General features: G+C 34.7%; 1 protein-coding gene across 5 annotated transcripts in view; it reads left to right on the forward strand.

Annotated features, from left to right (window-relative positions):
• Positions 1 to 17,282, forward strand: part of TTC29 (tetratricopeptide repeat domain 29) — a 93,214-nt gene that overhangs the window by 63,027 nt on the left and 12,905 nt on the right. The window lies entirely within an intron of this gene.

Consider the following 17,282-nt stretch of genomic DNA (forward strand, 5'->3'; position numbering starts at 1 on the left):
TACAGTACAATGCAGTACAGGTAGTCCTCGACTTAAGACCACAATTGAGCCCCAAATTTATGTTGCTAAGTGAGAAATTTGTTAAGTGAATTTTGCCCCATTTTATGACTTTTCTTGCCACATTTGTTAACTGAATCACTGCAGTTGTTAAATTAGTAACAGAGTTCTTAGTGAATCTGGTTTCCCCATTGACTTTGCTTGTCAGAAGTTTGCAAAAGGTGATCATATGACATAGGGGTACTGCAACCATTATAAATGTGAGTCAATTGTCAAGCATCCGAATATAAATTACGTGATTGTGGGGATGCTGTAATGGTCATAAGTGTGAAAAGTAGTCATAAGTCATTTTTTCCAGTATTGTTTTAACTTCAAATGGTCACAAATGAACTATTGTAAGTTGAGCACTATCTGTACATTATTGTCAATACAATACATATTTTTGATTGTTTAATGTAGTTTACAATTGAAACAACTCTGGCATTCATGGATTTGCAGCATCATATTGGAAGAAAGAAATAATAAAAAAGTTATCTCATCAGTTTTTGAAAAAAGAGAAAGTAGCATTGTTCTCCTGTATGCTAGAACCTAATATAGGATATTCGGCATGATATGCTGGAAATATTTTCTAGAAATTAGAATGAGGCTACCTTCTCACTAGCCTAAAATTATTTTTTATTTTATTGTTATTTTTTAGATATTTTTATCCCAACTTTATTATTTTATAAATAACACAAGGGGGAAAACTTACATACTACTTCTTCCTCCTCCTATTTTCCCCACAGCAATAACCCTGTGAGGTGGGCTGAGCTGAGAGAGAGTGACTGACCCAAAGTCACCGAGCCAGAGCGGTGGTGGTGCAAAGGTTAGACTGCAGTACCGCAGGCTACTTCTGCTGGCTTCCAGCAGGATTTATTTCACACCCTGTTGTAATTAAAATGACAGTAAAATGTGTTGCAGATAAATTAACCGTTTTTTGGTTTGCTTAATTGTTATATATACTTGGATTACCCATGTTTTTCTGATTTCAAAATACTATGCAACAACCAACCCAACTTGGACTTGACAGTAGGCAGAGATGGGACAACTTTTTTTTCCCTTTGTAATCGCAGGTTTATGTTTGTTAGTGCATTAGCTTTTTGGGCTGCTGCTGCACATTGCTGGCTCATATTTAGCTGGTTGTCCACTAAGACTCCAAGATCCCTCTCACAGTTACTGCTATTGAGCCTGGTTTCACCCAGTCTGTATGTGTACTTTTGGTTTTTCTTGCCTAAGTGTAGGACTTTACTTTTCTCTACATTGAATTTCATTTTGTTAGATACGGCCCAGTGTTCTTGTCTGTCAAGATCCATCTGGATCTTGAGCCTATCTTCTTGGGTGTTAGCTATTCCTGCCAGCTTAGTATCATCTGCAAATTTGGTAAGTTCCCCTTCTATTCCCTCATCTAAGTTGTTAATGAAGATATTGAAGAGTACTGGGCCTAAGACATAACCTTGTGGCACCCCACTGCTTACTTCCCTCCATGTAGACTTAGACCCATTAATGACTACTTGTTGAGTACGGTTTGTCAGCCAGTTGCGAGTCCATCTAGTGGTGGTGCTATCTATTCCACTTTTTTCTAGCTTACTAAGAAGTAGGTTGTGGTCTAATTGAGGTAATCTCAATTTGACGAATTACAACAGTGTTGAAAAATTAACTTACTGACCAATGCCTACACATATGACTCCTTTTTACACCCTTATAGTCAGTATACATTGCCTGTGTAAAACTGTAAGCACAGTCATGGATACATGATTCTTCACTTAGCCAAGGCTTCACTAAACATTCAGGTTTCCCATCTCAACTGTGGTCCCTTAACAAGAGCTACCAGTACAAAGCATTAATAAGGAGCTTGCTTTCTCCCAACCTTTTGGTGAATGGGACAGTTTCTTGCCTATGCTTAGAAGGCAGGGCAATCTATAGTTGGATATTGTTTACATAGTCATTAGTAACCACATTATCAGTAAGCAAATCCACGTTCATACCTTTTTTTTTTTTGCAATATGAGAGTAATTATTAAGTCATTTATACTGTATATGGATATCCCTTGATTTACAACAGTTTGTTTAGTGAATGTTCAAAGTTACAACGGCACTGAACAAAGTGACTTATTAATAAATATTTCAATTAATAAAATTGAAAGTTTTTTACACTTATGACCATTGCAGTATTCCCCATGATCACATAATCAAAATTCAGAGGCTTGGTCATGTGATCACTTTTTGTGATCTTCTGACAAGCAAAGTCAATGGGAAAGCCAGATTCAGTTCACAACTTTGTCAGTAACTTAACAACTGCAGTGATTCACTTAACAACTGTGACAAGAAAGGCCATAAAATGGGACAAAATTCACTTAACAAATGTCTCACTTAGCAACAGAAATTTTGAGTTCAATTGTACTCATAGGACTACTGTACACTTTAGTTTTGGATTATGGGTATTGCATACATCCACTAATTACTTCTCTGATTAAGAAGATTAATATGCTTGAAGTTGATGTTGTTTCAGTGAAAGAGTTATCTCAACCAATCATAGTTTTAAATGGTTAAATAGGAAAATAATATCATTTGCAGTAACTCATAACATTCTCCTTTTTGCTAAAAAGGAAAACAACTTCCTTTATGTTTTAGTTCGTATGTATGTATGTATGAATATATGAATATATGTATGTATGAATGTATGTATTTTATAGAGATTGACAAATTTAAATTCTATGGGAGTCATGGGTCCTGGATTTTAGATGGATTCTGTAAGTTAGCCCATGTCATATACCTTGGTTCAAAAATAGTTGCCCTGCAGTGTGCCCTGTTTTCTGCAGCTATAGGTTACACACAGACAAACCGGAAAGCTTTAGTATATGTAGTTGGGGGGCTATAGACCACATAAGCTAGTGTGAAAATAAAATTGAAAGTCAATTGCAAGGAAATATTTTCATTAAATATTTTTTTGCAACTGACTTTCAGTTTCTTTTCTGAATTTTTAGCTAGGCATTCTGTAGCTCATTCCACTTACTTGGGAAATGATAGAAAATATACTGGGTTTCTAGGAGAAGTATGGCAAACTGAGACAGCTCTGTGGAAGTTTAGCCAATGACAACAATAAAAACCAAGGAACCTGTGAGTAGACGGGTTCCTTTAAACTCTCCAGATAAAGAGATGAGAGGAAGTCATCCACATATGCTCTAAATGGCTGCTCTCTGAAAGGAGATTGAAGGACAGCCGTTTTCCTTGCATTCAAATGCCAGGAGACAAGGAGATTAGACAGCTTGCTCACAACCATGGCAGAGACTTTAAAAGAAATCAAATTTGTAAACCTCACTTTTTAATAACTTTTGGAAATTACTCATTAATTCTTCTAAGCTAAGACCTTCAGAATAAGTTTGAAAACATATTCTATTCTCCATTTTCTCTTCTTTCTTATGTTTAGTTTGTAGTAGAGTTTACAGTTATAATCAAAATAAAAATTGTATATTAAAATGAAAGAAAATATACTCAAGATACTGCTGCTGCTATATTGGGGAGGGGGAGGTTTCTAATGGTCCAGCAATATTATGAAGGTAAAACACATTTTTATATTCAGAGGCATTTATTGCACTCTGTTATTTCACTATGTGCTTAACCATTACTAATTATTAGCCTGATATTTTGTACTTCCTTTCTGTTTAAAAAAAAGTCATTCTCATTTTAATTGTAATATAAGCCCTTTTTGCTACTTTCTTATGAACATTAAAACATCACCTATCCTTTTTTATACCTTGTAATTAAATACTTTATCTTTACATTTTTGAAGTTCTTTCATCTGTTTTATGCTTCATTTATAATTTTACCTTTACATGGTGGAACATTAGTACATTTCTTTAATAGTTTGTTGCCCTCTGGATCTGTTTGTTGGCAATGAACACTAAAAAAAGGAAGAAATGAAGAACAAACTTTTTCTCCACTGCTTTCTGAGGAGCATGTATTTATTCATTTGTGCATAAAGTCTAATAATCCACAGATAAAATGAATTGTTAGGGAAAGATAGCCATTTCCTTTTTCTATTTTTGGTATTCCCTTTCTTTCTCTTTATATTTCTTATACTTATTCCTTCCCCACCCTTTGACAAAAACAATAGTCAATTTTATCATTCCTTCTCCTGTACAAATTGCTTTGCACTCCATAATAATATCTTCATTTCTTTTACATTTTTCTATTCTTGAGCAAGGAGGGATGGGCTTCTCTTTTGCCCATGATGAAAAATGTAAGACCATTCATTAGAAAGAATAGTTTAGATCAAATGCATGGAACTTACTCATTTGGGCAGTGTAGGAATAAGCTCATCCAAACAATTGAGCTAGCCTTTCTGTACTTTCATTTTGTAGGACTTCCACACTGAAAGTTTAACATATAATTGGTGGAAAGTTTTGGACAGATTATCTAATCATTATTGGTTAAGTGATATCCATGCCTAAAGATTCTAATGTCCTCATTTATTTTAGAAAATCTCAGGCTTGTTCTAAATGACTTTTGAAGAAAAACAAGACTAGAACACAATGTTGTGAACTGTGCTTTCCCAGAATGAGACTATCACCTTACATCTGTGAAATAATAAATACTCTGCTGCTGCCCACTAGGCCACCTCCAAACCCTAAACCAGTTTCTTCCTGGTATTTCAATCCTAGAGCACATTGGGTGATATTTAATATTTAATGATGCCTGTGTGTTGGAGTGAATGCACAATGCACACATATATTTTATTTATGCCTCTTTTATTATATAAAAATTATATTGGATGAACCAAAACAAGCAAGCTGGTTGTCTAAAATGTGATCTCCCCAAAGGCCTTGTTAAGAAAATGTAAATTTAGTGGATATTTTTTTAAAGTCAAGTCACCTGGGCTAACACATAGCTGAGATATCTGACAATTACCTACCTACTAATTTCTTTATGGTTACAGTAAAATACGTGTATGCATATGTTTATTAAAAAATGCTGGTTCCCTTTCTTTTAACATTTCATACTAAGCAAGAGACATCACACTTTTCATTTTCTGTATTGTTAAACTCTGAAGGGAGTAAAGGTATTAGCTGTTGCCATTATGCACAGTTCGTCAAGAAACTAATTGCAAAAGAATTGCTAATATTAATATAAAAAGCAACAGGTGGGTCACATTTTTTTGATCTCCTGCAAATATCAAAACCAGAGTCAAAAAAGTATAAATGAAAAATGTAGCTGATCTGTAAATAAACTTATTTCTTACATTATAGTACATAATTTATACAAATGAATGCCTAATTTGACAAAGAATGCTGTAGCGAAATTAATGTGAGCGTTCTCACATAATGTAAATTAAACTAAATTTTGCTGTAATAGACATTGGGTGATTCGATTATGCACAGAAAATCAGAGTCATGATGTCAGAAGCCAGCATTGATTGCTGATCTTTTGTGCTATTAAGTACTACTGGAAAATTTCTAATTTTCATTTTAGATACATTAAAGAAAAGATTCCCTTGCAGAATGAAGTATCTTGGAAACCATAGGGTTAAAGTGGACCGTATTTTAGCTGTATTCAGTTGACTTGCTGTGTAGGGAGAGACTAAGCAGTCCTGGCTAATGACTTGTAGGTACTGAATCCTCAGGTCTCTCAGGTGGTTTCACTCGACCAGTTTCAGCAGAATGATGAAAAGACTGAGATAAAATAAACTGACAGTTGCTACTCATCGCAGGCTGCAAGCTGTACCCCAGCAGCTGAGACCCTAGGAGCCCTCTTTTTGAAACAAAGGCTTGCACTGCAGTGAGCAATGAACTCCACATACAAAATTTGAAAAAAAAAATGAGAGGGAGATTGGCAGCTGGTGGCCATAGGAGGAGGGAAAGAAGGAAAACTGTGAAATACAGCAATTTGGGGCTAATTAGAAGCCATTCCCACCTACTTAATACCAACCCGTTAAGCAGCAAACACTTTTTCATCTTACTCTCACTGCTTCACATGACATTATATTCCAATCAATACCCTCCCACTGGCTGACTCAGTGGCCACAAATGAATACATTGCAGTTCAAGAATGCAGTAATTTAATTGGAGCAAAAAAAAATATGGAGCTTTTTCAGATGAGATCTATTCCTGAAAACACTACTGTAATATTTGTAGAGCTTGGATAAAGAAATAAATAATATTGGAAGAAATTGGCAAAAATATGTTCATCTCTAGCTAAATAAAATTAGAATATTCCTATTTATGTTATTTTTTTTCTGACAAAAATGCTTTAAATATAGATATCTAGTAAGGCTTTCCATTTTATACATTTATATAAAAATTAAATTTGTATTTCAGTTTATTCAGGTTAGTAATCTAATTTCTATTAAGAACCTGCAAAGACCAGTGACAAGCTCACTTTTTTCTTATTAACAACTAGCAGATCGTCATGTAATAACAGCTACTTTCTGCTTGTCATAATTGTGAAAATTACATTATCTTCAATCTTGACTTGTTTCCATAAACGTTCTAACCAAGGCTCACTCTGATACTAAAAGGATGGGAATATGATTTTGATTCTTCTCTTAAGTTCCAATGCCTTTTCCCATACTGCTCATGAGGGCCTTCTAAACCCGCACAGTAGTGTACCCCTATCCACAAAAAACAGATTTTTCTGTTGCCATAAACTATGGTATTTTACTGTATTATTACTGAAAGAAGAAGTTCACTACATAATTATTTCATGTAATCAACAAAATTCTTCTCCCTGCCACCATTTTCTTGCAAATTCAGATAACACACCTATATATATTTCTCATGTTGATCTAGTACAGGGGTGTCAAACTCGTAGTCCATGGGCCGGATACATCACCTGCTGGCCTTGCCCCTGCCTAGTTTAACGAAGGGGGGGAAGTCCTGATACGTCATGTGATGACACCAGGACTACACGAGTTTGACATCCCTGATCTAGCATTGTAGCCAGAGTAGAAATACCTATTGCTGGATATTAAGAATTCTTGGGCAGGCATAATCATCTCAAACAATTTAGCCCTTGGCTCCAAAGTTATAATCCTGTTAACAACCTTTAAGAAAGGATTTATTTAAAAAAAAAAAAAGTTCACATAGCAGTAAGTATTAAATGTTTCACGTCAAACAATGATTCATGTGTATTATCTTAACCTTCAGATAAAGTAGTGAGCCTGCAGAATATTGAGACTATTCAGAATAGAATATTCAGATCTAATTTATTTATATGAGTAATATAGGAAACGCTTTTCTAGATTGATGCAGTTACTACTAGATAATGTTGCTTTAGTCATCTTGTATTGACTTCAGAATTTTGGTGAATATGCACCCATCCATCCATCCATCCATCCACCCACCCATCCATCCTAGGTCTAACATGAGATGGGAGCATAGACATCTGCAGGGGTAAAAGATAAAGAAGATAATAAGTGAAATTGTAAAGCAAATCCATTTTTGTATAGTTGTGCATGAAATTGTGAAATAAGTATGAAGAATGGAACTTTTGTCATGACACTATTTGTGTCATGGTATTAATACTCTTTTTTCACTTTGGCATTATTATGGTCAGAAATTGATGCCTAAGAATAGGAGTTCTTTGGCAGGTTCATGCTTCAAGTGTTCTTCTGCTCTACTGTTCATGTTTCTTGTCTTAAGTGCAACATATTATATAAGGCACATCGCTAGTGTCATAAGAGTAGACTGCTCTGACTCATTACAATGCTGAATGTAACTGACAGCGGTATAGAATCAGTGGTGATATGCTACTGGTTTGGTCGAACCAGTAGTAAAAAAAAACCTCCGACAATCAGCTGAGAGGAGAAGTGTGGTGGAGAAAGCTACGCACGGGCGTTAGGCAAAGCACACCCACCAAGCCACACCCACCGAACCGGTGGTAAAACAATGTGAAAACCACCACTGTTTGGAATGTACCCCAGGGCATTACCTAACTACTCATCCTAATAGGAACAGTTCTGCAAGATGATCTGCCAAGCAAACAGAAAAAAAAATCATAATTATATGCAATTTGCTTTGAAATTTCAAATAATAAAATGCTCAATAAAAGAAAACACATTTCTAAGAAGAATTATGTAATTTATAATCACAATATAGCTTCCTGTTTATCTCTAATTTATTTAAAAACAATATTCTTGTACCTATAAAGCACCAGAGCATTTTACTGCGCTGTTCCATAAAAGATTTGGTTAGGGAAAGTATGGAAGAACAATTAGACAGTTGTTGAGTTTAATGTAGCATGGTTTTAGATGAACCTGCTCCCAGTCCAAAATTTCCCTCTATTTATTTTCAGTGGGCGATCTTGAACTCTAACAGAGTAAGTCTTATTTTTAAGCATTTTTTCCCTTAACCATTTTTGGTCCAAGCTAATATATCCAGCCACTATAGTCTTAACCTGTATGTACATAGCTAGTAATTTTGCTTGCAGTTTTTGCATTTTTTCTACCTCCATAATAGTCTGCATTCTGTAGGGACTAAAATTGGTACAGTATCCCAAAAGTGATTTTACTATGGAGTGATATAAAGCATTAGCATACTGGTAGTTAACTTTCTATTAATTTTCTTTTCTGAACTGAAACTATCTGGCCAGATAATAACTTATCTGTTATTGCAAGATTCTTTCTTGATCAATCACTGTTACCTCAGATGCAATCAGTGTAACACCTGGAATTTTTTTAGACCAATATGCATTTGTTAATGAAGTTTGTCATTTTTACACCCATTTATCTGATTTAAATGAATCCTTTTGTAATTCTCTGCAACCATACTTTTGCTTTATTACTCTGAACATTTTATTATTATTCATTATTATTCATCATCAGCAAACTTCATCACTTCACTGAATTCTCCTAATTCAAGGTCATGTATTAAAAGGTTTAAAGGCTCTGGTCCATTGTATTGTATGTCTCTCCAATGAGAAAATTGCCCATTTAGTCCTATTTTGCCCATTTAATCCTATTTTTGCTAATTACTAGTCTATGACAGACCATAATATCTTATCCTACTAAGTTTGCTCAGAAGCAGTTGGTGAGAGACTGTATCATTTTTTTTAATCCAAATGTACAATATATGTTGGATCATCCAAACTGATAAAATGCTAAATAGTAAAAGAAAAATATTTTTCTCTTAAAAAGCCATGATATATTAGTTTTCACAACACTTCTTCTATATGTTTTATTTTTTCCCTACTAACCTGCCTCCATTTTCTGTAGCTTGATCTATCCTTTTTAAAAAATAGAAGTTACATTAGTTAATTTGAACCCTCAAAATCAGATGCCCATTTTAAATAAAGTTAATAATTTGGTGCTATTTTTATGATGTATTTCACACAATATTTTGGCACAATTTCTTATGCTTTGGTTCTTCTGGATTCCACTTAACCATATTTCAAGGCAAGGGGAATAACAGCTTTTGAGGCAGAACCCTACCATCTATAGCAGCGTTCTTTTTCTGTTACTATCTTTTTAGTCTCCATTCTTTTGTCCTGGAGGTGCTTTTCAAAAGAGAACTGGACTGCTTCCTTCGCTGAGGAAGGTTTCCTTCGCTGAGGAAGATGTTTTGCTTCTCCTCCAAGAAGCTTCTTTGGATTGTTCTTTTCTAACAGGACAGCTGCCAAATTTTCCTCCCTATTTGTTTTGCTGTTATTCAACCTAACATGTGTCCTGTTATATTTAGTGGACAATCTTAGTTCTACAATTCTAGTATTTAGGACATACTTAGCCATTTAAATTGGAAAAGATAATGGCAAAAATAAGAATATAGTACTTTCAGACATGTATTTAATATTTTTTGACTGATAAATTTATCTAGAATAAACAAAGCTAATAAATAGGAAACATGTATCTGAAATAATAATGTTCTTATTTTCCCCATTTTTCCCCATTGAAATAGCTAAGTACGTCCTAGGACTTGAAAAGTGTTGTTCTTCATATTGGTTTTCTATATGTGTTCTGCATTTCATAATACAGTTTATTTACAAAATATAAAATGTTTGTATTGCTATTGGAAATAGTAAAAGGTGAGTGTCTTAAGACAAACAATAAAAGACTTGAGGTGTATGTAAAAACAAATATGCAACTTAAACATAGGAAAAGCTAATGAGGTTTTGAATAAGAGCATTCAGGTTGATTGATACAGTAATTTTAGCTTTTGTTATAGCAAATATTTAGCTCATTATCAATTTTAATAGCATCTTGTAGAACAAGCCTTTTTCTGATATGCAGAAAATACTATTAAATTTCTTTGCATAGATACATTGTTGTGACATGCAATAACTACTTGAATATAAAGATGGATTAATAATTTAAAAGGTGTTAACAAATTAGGGCCATCATTAAAAATACTTTGAATCATTTTGTAGAAAAATCAAATTGAGGTAATGCTTTGCTCTTATGATAAAGAATTACAGCATTAATTCTGCAAAATGAACTTATTGCTCCTATTTGTCTCCAAAACCCTGGAGCATTAAAAGACAGGAAGAATGAAATGATCATTGCATTTTTTTTTTCCAGGCATAGCAGCTGTAATATTTCCATCATGGTTTCATAGTTACAGTAGTTTCCACAGATGGTAAAGGAAAAGCCCACCAACATCATTTTTCCTTTGTTTTGCTATGGCTGTTTTATGAAATCAAGTCACAGTTTGTAATAACATATTGGGAATTTTGCTTGTACAGCATTCTAGGCTGTATATACACTGACATTTATTTTCCTTTCTTTTGGAAATAGCAGTTGTTTCAGATTATAATTTACTTAGTTTTATTTGCATACCTTGCCCTTGAGAATATATCTATTCCTTCAGTCAGACTTTCAAATCAGATATGTTTCAGAACGGAGTATTTATTATGTATTAAGAAAGAAAATCAAAAGCTTTTTTACGCTGAGAAAGGTTGTTGTTCCATATACCTTGGTAACAAATATATTGATTGTGACTTTGTCTTGTGGAAGCAAGTAAAGCTGTTTTTTCTTGCATGATCTTACATCATCTGCTCTACTGCCTAATTTCTTCAGCTCCAGGAAACAAGGCCTTTTTTGTGATGGCATTACATGTCTACAATGCTCTTCTTGCAATATTCACCTAGTGAATGGGACTAGATTGGGAAATTTAAGAATAGAAGCAAGAATAGATTAGGGCTTTCAAGACACCAGTTCAATTAACTGGGGTGTATACTAGTATATTATTTCTAGTTGCTTTCAGTGAGATAAATGATGAAAAAATTTAAAAGACTGAAAATCGAAATGCATAAGATTATTAGCATTTTTAACCACTGTGATTCTTGTGATCAGCAGAAATATATGGAAGGCTTTGTTCTACAATAAAGACAGTAACATTACTGAACCATTTCCAAAAAAACAACACTGCAGTTTATTTTTATAGCTTTCTTTAGCTAAAATGTCATGCAAACTGTTCTTCAGGGAGTAGTCAGCTAAGTTCACTGAGCTTTTTGGATAACAGCTTTGTACATGCGCCAAGTATTCTTTTTTATGTGGAATATTGCACAAAATTCCTGACACATGTGGTTTAGACTTATCTTACTACTCTAAATATCCAAATAACTAAAAATGCTGGTTGCAAAGCAGGCTACTGTGACCCCTGATCCATTAGATCCAAGACCTATAACTGTATACAACTAGTTTTGCAGCTCTGAGAAAATATATTCTTTTTATTATTATTATTATTTCTCTATCTTCATTTAAAATCTGAATTAAGAAATATCACAGCTTCCTCCAAAGATATTGGTATGTCTTAAGCTGTCATATATTTTTTTTCTGGAAATTCATTAATTCGTATTCATTGTAAAAATAATGTATTTAAGTTTATAGATAGCCCCATCCTGTCTAATGCCTTCCTCGATATATTTGTGAAAAATATATTCCATAAAGTCTCTTCAGCTAGAACATTTTAAATTCCATGACTGGAATTTCTGAAATAAAATGTAACTTTCAGCAGTGGCCCTAAGTGGACTTAAATTAAACTATAGCTTTCCCCTCTCTAGCTATCAAAGCAATCAAGACATGCAAAATTTAACTGGTTTATATGGCTCTAAGGTAGGAGCATCCTCTTTCATTCATGCACTGGTTATCTGAAATTCTAAAACAAATCAAGCTTTGTTTAGAAAAGATGCAGTTTTAAAGAAGGCTGTAATATGAAATGCTTTAATTAATATTCTCTTGTCAGTTACAATTTCACCAGTTATACATCCATTCCAAGTTTCGTTTGGACTACACAGTCCAAAAATGTGTACCAATTCATATCCTTATCAGAGTAGTTAAATTTGTGCACAACATACGTTGTTCATTTCATTTTTCCCTGTATCATGTTCTTAGCTAATGAAACAAACAAGTCCTCCAAACCCAAATCATCTCATACCTTTCTCAGCTTCTTTTTATATCTTGTCATCTCTATTTCTCTCTTTCCCCCCTCTTCCCCTCGCTCCCCACCAAAATAACTAGTATGAGGCATGACGCAAAAGTACCAATGACCAACAGCCATTATTTTTAATCCATCTTTTTGGGGAAGGAATTTAGGGTGAAATTGACTCCCTTGCCAAATTCATAAAACTGGAATATAGGAATCCCTCGTGCTAGCTGAGGACATTGTTGTAAAGAAAAGATCTTAGCTGCTTCAGAACGAGGGCTCTTTGCAATATACCCCCTGTAATTACAAAAAGCATTTAGACAAGTTACTGTGTTTAAATTTTCTTTGAATATTTGAATAAGATATATTTGACTAAAACAAATTAAGCCAAAGTTTATTTATATTTTTAGAGGCTTGCTTATAGGTATCTTAAAGCTTACAGCTGAGAGCTCCTATATCAAAGCAAAAAGGTTCCAGGTAAAAACTATTTGGCATATTTTTCTTCCAATAAAGTATCACACCACACACATACTTCACAAACATTATTTGATTCCAAACCATGCCAGGAGGCTTTTGGAATTGATAATGGCATGTTCAGCAGTAATATCATTTGTCAGATGTCAACTATGATGTTTCTGTCAGAGGCTGGATCAGGACAGAGCTGATAGAAACACATACATAGCAGATAGTTAAAACAAATTAGGGATTTTATTCCTGACACTATGATACTTACCCTAACAAAGTGGTATGATTTAATATGAAATATATACACAACCAGCATGTGTTTTTATATATGTACATCAAAGTATAAGAAATAAAAGAAAGCGAGGCTTAACTTGCTTAATTTTCCTACCTTTTTGCCTCACTTTGTGCTTACATTTTATTATAGCTGCTTTTCCCCCTCCTTATCTCAATTATAGATCTTGCAATGCCTGTGAGTTTTATCCTAGTTGTCTTGATGCCAGACAAAACCTTTAATTCACAAAGTTTCACTATCTGGAATCTGAATCTCCATACAGTATATCCAACATAGTCCATACTCCTGGTCTTTCCACACTCTTACAAGCTGCTCGGGCTTATCTTCTTGGTTTTCTCCATCCCAGTGCCTCCACAACTCTACCTTAATCAAGTGGCATCTTCTCAGCAGCAGGTGCTACAGCATCTGAAATACATTTTTCCCCTCAATTTTTCCTTGCTGTTCTATATCCTATATTTAAGGCATGTAGGTGCCGCATTATAGGTGCGTCCTAGCATTTTACCCTTTTCTGCCTATGAGCTGTTCTTATGTTGAGGCATCTGCCTTCCCTATAAACACCCATGACTTTCCACAAACCTGATCACTTTTCTCCAGGAAGGCCCTTCACTCTGCCATAATTTCCACAAAAGTTCCTTTCTTTTTCACTCACACAAACATTTCCTGTGCAATTTATATTGACCTCTAGTGGATGGATATATATATATCATTAGGACAGTGGTGGTATTCTACCAGTTCAGCCCAGTTTGGGTTGATATAATATTTCCAATGATCAGCTATGCTGCGCAATTTAGATTAGCTAGAAAGCAGGAAATCATTGGATTACTTGCTTTCTGGCTAATCTAAATCACGTGGCACAGCTGATTCCCCCTTCGCCAGGAGGTTTCCCTGAAGCCCAGTAGACAAAAAATAGGGCACGGGGGTGCTGTGCTCCCCCCACACCCCATTTTTTCTCCCAGGAGGCTTCCCTGAGGCCCAGTACGCAAAAAACAGAATGTGGGGGGTGCCGCGAAAGGGAAAAAACACAGCCACGCCCACCCAGTCACATGACCACCTGGCCACACCCACCTAGCCACGCCCACAAAACCTGTAGTAAAAAAATTTGAATCCCACTACTGCATTAGGATCTCCTTCTCTCCTGAATCCAACTCCTTCATGTTGATCACCAATCTCTCAAGTACAGAATAAGATGTTCATGCTAGTCATATGAAAGTGAACGTCGCACTTCCATGCTAGCGCTTCATATAAGCTTGCAGTGCTCAAAACAGTGAAATCCTTTCATCCCAATATTCAAACCAGAGAGGAGCAAATCATGCCTAACAATACGTTACGGTTATTTTATACCAGTAAGCAAAGGGCATAATATCCTCATGCCCTCTTGATCTTATTTTCATTTTGAGATACTGTGATAAATCACTGTAGCTATTCGTCTCTCAGATGTGAACAACAGTGAAAAAGATATTTTCAGCTGTTCAGTCAGTAAATCTCTAACATGGATGATATGCCTATAGTCAGTGAAACTCTGCAAAATGGGTTGCCCAAAATGATTGGCCTGTTTATAGAACAACTAGACACAAGAACAGTTTTTCCCCAAACGCCATCACTCTGCTAAACAAATAATTCCCTCAACACTGTTCAACTATTTACAAAGTCTGCACTACTATTACTATTAATTTTCTCATCACTCCTTATCACCCATCCCCTCCCACTTGTGACTTTATGACTGTAACTTTGTTGTTTGTATTCTTACGATTTATATTGACTGTTTCCTAGTATGATTTGATTGCTTATTGTACCCTATGGCTATCATTAAGTATTGTACCTTATGATTCTTGAGTCTTGATGAATGTATCTTTTCTTTTATGCATACTGAGAGTATTTGCACCAAGACAAATTCCTTGTGTGTCCAATCACACTTGGCCAATAAAGAATTTTACTCTTCTACTCTAGGAATCACGCGGTTTGTCGGCTTCGCGAGCGGCAGGGATTTGCGAAGCTGCGCGATCCCTGCCGCGCTAGCCGTTTTTGGGGCTCCGACCCAGCTGGGTACGGAGCTAGGCTGCCCTGCAGGGGCAGCTGAAGGTAGGGGGGATCCGGAGAAGGGTTTGGGGGTGCTGCAGACTCCCTCCCTGGCCGGCAGAACTCCCTTTTCCCAGGACGGTGCAGCGGCGGTCTGTAATGGCCGCCACAAAGAAGCTGGCAGCCGGGTAAGAATGCGCAGGAGGAAGTGGAGAAAGTGATTGAGAGGAGAAAGTTTTTCTTGGCTCCTAGGACTCTAAGACATATCTAATAAAATTCCTGAAAAGTATGACTTTCTGAATAATACCTGCCAGAAGAGGAAAAAAGCGGCTGTTTGAAGGTGCTGAAAGGATAGCTTTCCCTCTTTTCCTACGGAATAAATAACTGGATATTAAGAAACCTATTTCTTTTAGGTGAAAATTGGTTTTAAGCGATGAGTGGGAAGAGAGAGGATTAAAAAGAAAACATTTGTATGCTAAGACTTTGTTGGAGCAGATGCCTTAAGGATTTGAAGACTAGAATATATTGCAATAAGATTTTAAACAGATTTGGACTTTCTTTCTCTTTGATTGATATTACCCCAGAAGGAGAAAGTGAGAACTCTGCCTTGGTTTGGACTGACTGATAACTTTGGGACTGTTTTATTTTTTTTTTTATTTTCTTTTGAATATTCTGGTTGTTGTAAGAAGAAAGAAGGGGAAAAGAAAAGAAAAGATTTATAATGGCTCTTTCTGTTGAGGAACTAAGAAAAGAATATGAACAAGCAAAAGAAAATGGTAAAGATGGTGTGGAAGAAGCTTTCCTTTTTTTAGAAATGGCGCTTATTAATTATCAACAAACATTACAACAGATGAAGACAGTAGAGGAACAAGAAAGAAAGAAAGGAGCCATCTTTAATGAATCTCAGAACTTGATCCAGAAAGAAGGAAGAGAGAAAGAAAAGAAAAGAAGAGAAAAGAAGAAAATTAAAGGACTTAAGGACTTAAGATCTAAAAAAACATTTAAGAAAGGGAAAAATAAGGTGCAAAACCAATATGATGATAGTAAACAAAAGGGAAAAGGAATACGACAGAGAAGGGAAGCTGGCAAGGCAGAGGCTAGAAGAAGGGGGGGTAGAAAGGTTTGTTGGGAGAAGAAAGAAAGGGAAAAGGTGGAGAAAAGCTACAATATTTTGAAATTAAATGAAAAAAAAGAAATTTTTTTTGGATAATGGATAAAGTATAATTTTTTTAAAAAAAAAAGATTTTGCAAGGTACATAAGATGAGATGGTAGTATTGTAATGATTTAAGAGTTGATAAGAGATTAAAATGTTAAAATGTTTAAAAATGATTGGCTTTAAAACTTAATAATAGGGGAGGTTTAGAATATTGTTTTAATTAAAGAGTTTAATAAGACTATGGTATTGATGTTATTATAAAATTTTTATTATAGTATCTTTTTTTAATATTTGGATTTATTGTCTAATTATGTACTTAATTATGTTGGATGTATTAGTTAGATAGAATGTACCAAGCAAAATCGGATTGGGTATTAGATATTATTTTAAAGATTAATTTGATTAACTTAGGGGGAGATAGAAAGGCATCATACTCTGATTAATGATTTCAGGAGAAACTTATTTTCTTTTTTTTTTTTATAAGGAATGAGACAAAGGGATGATAAAAAAATGGACAAAAGATATAAATATAATGATTCAAATTAAGATGATTAATTAAGATAGAAGTAAGAAGTGTGAAATATGTGGGGAAGTTAATATAGAAGGCTTAGAATGGTAAATAAAATAAGTAATGATATGTAAGATGAGCATGAATATAATTGAAGTCCATGAAGAGAGAGACACCTGGGTCCAAGTTACTTTCCAAAAAGATTTTTTTTATGTTTTGTGTGTTGTGTGTATATGTCTTTTTGGGGGGAGAATTAGTTAAAAATTGTAGAAATATAGATTGAGAATAATGGTAACTAAGTCAGAAAGAAACAGGTGAAATAATAATAATGATATTGAATAAGAGTAAAGAGAAGTAAAGAGAAATTGAATAAGAGGTTTTGGTATGTTGTATGGAAATGGTTTAAAACAGAATTATAATTTATCTGACTTGTTAAATTGACAGTGAAAAAAGGTT

The sequence above is a fragment of the Notechis scutatus genome, chromosome 4 (genome assembly GCF_049901735.1).
Source record: "Notechis scutatus isolate UNSWTSFEM ecotype Mainland chromosome 4, rNotScu1.2, whole genome shotgun sequence".
Taxonomy (NCBI): Eukaryota; Metazoa; Chordata; class Lepidosauria; order Squamata; family Elapidae; genus Notechis; species Notechis scutatus.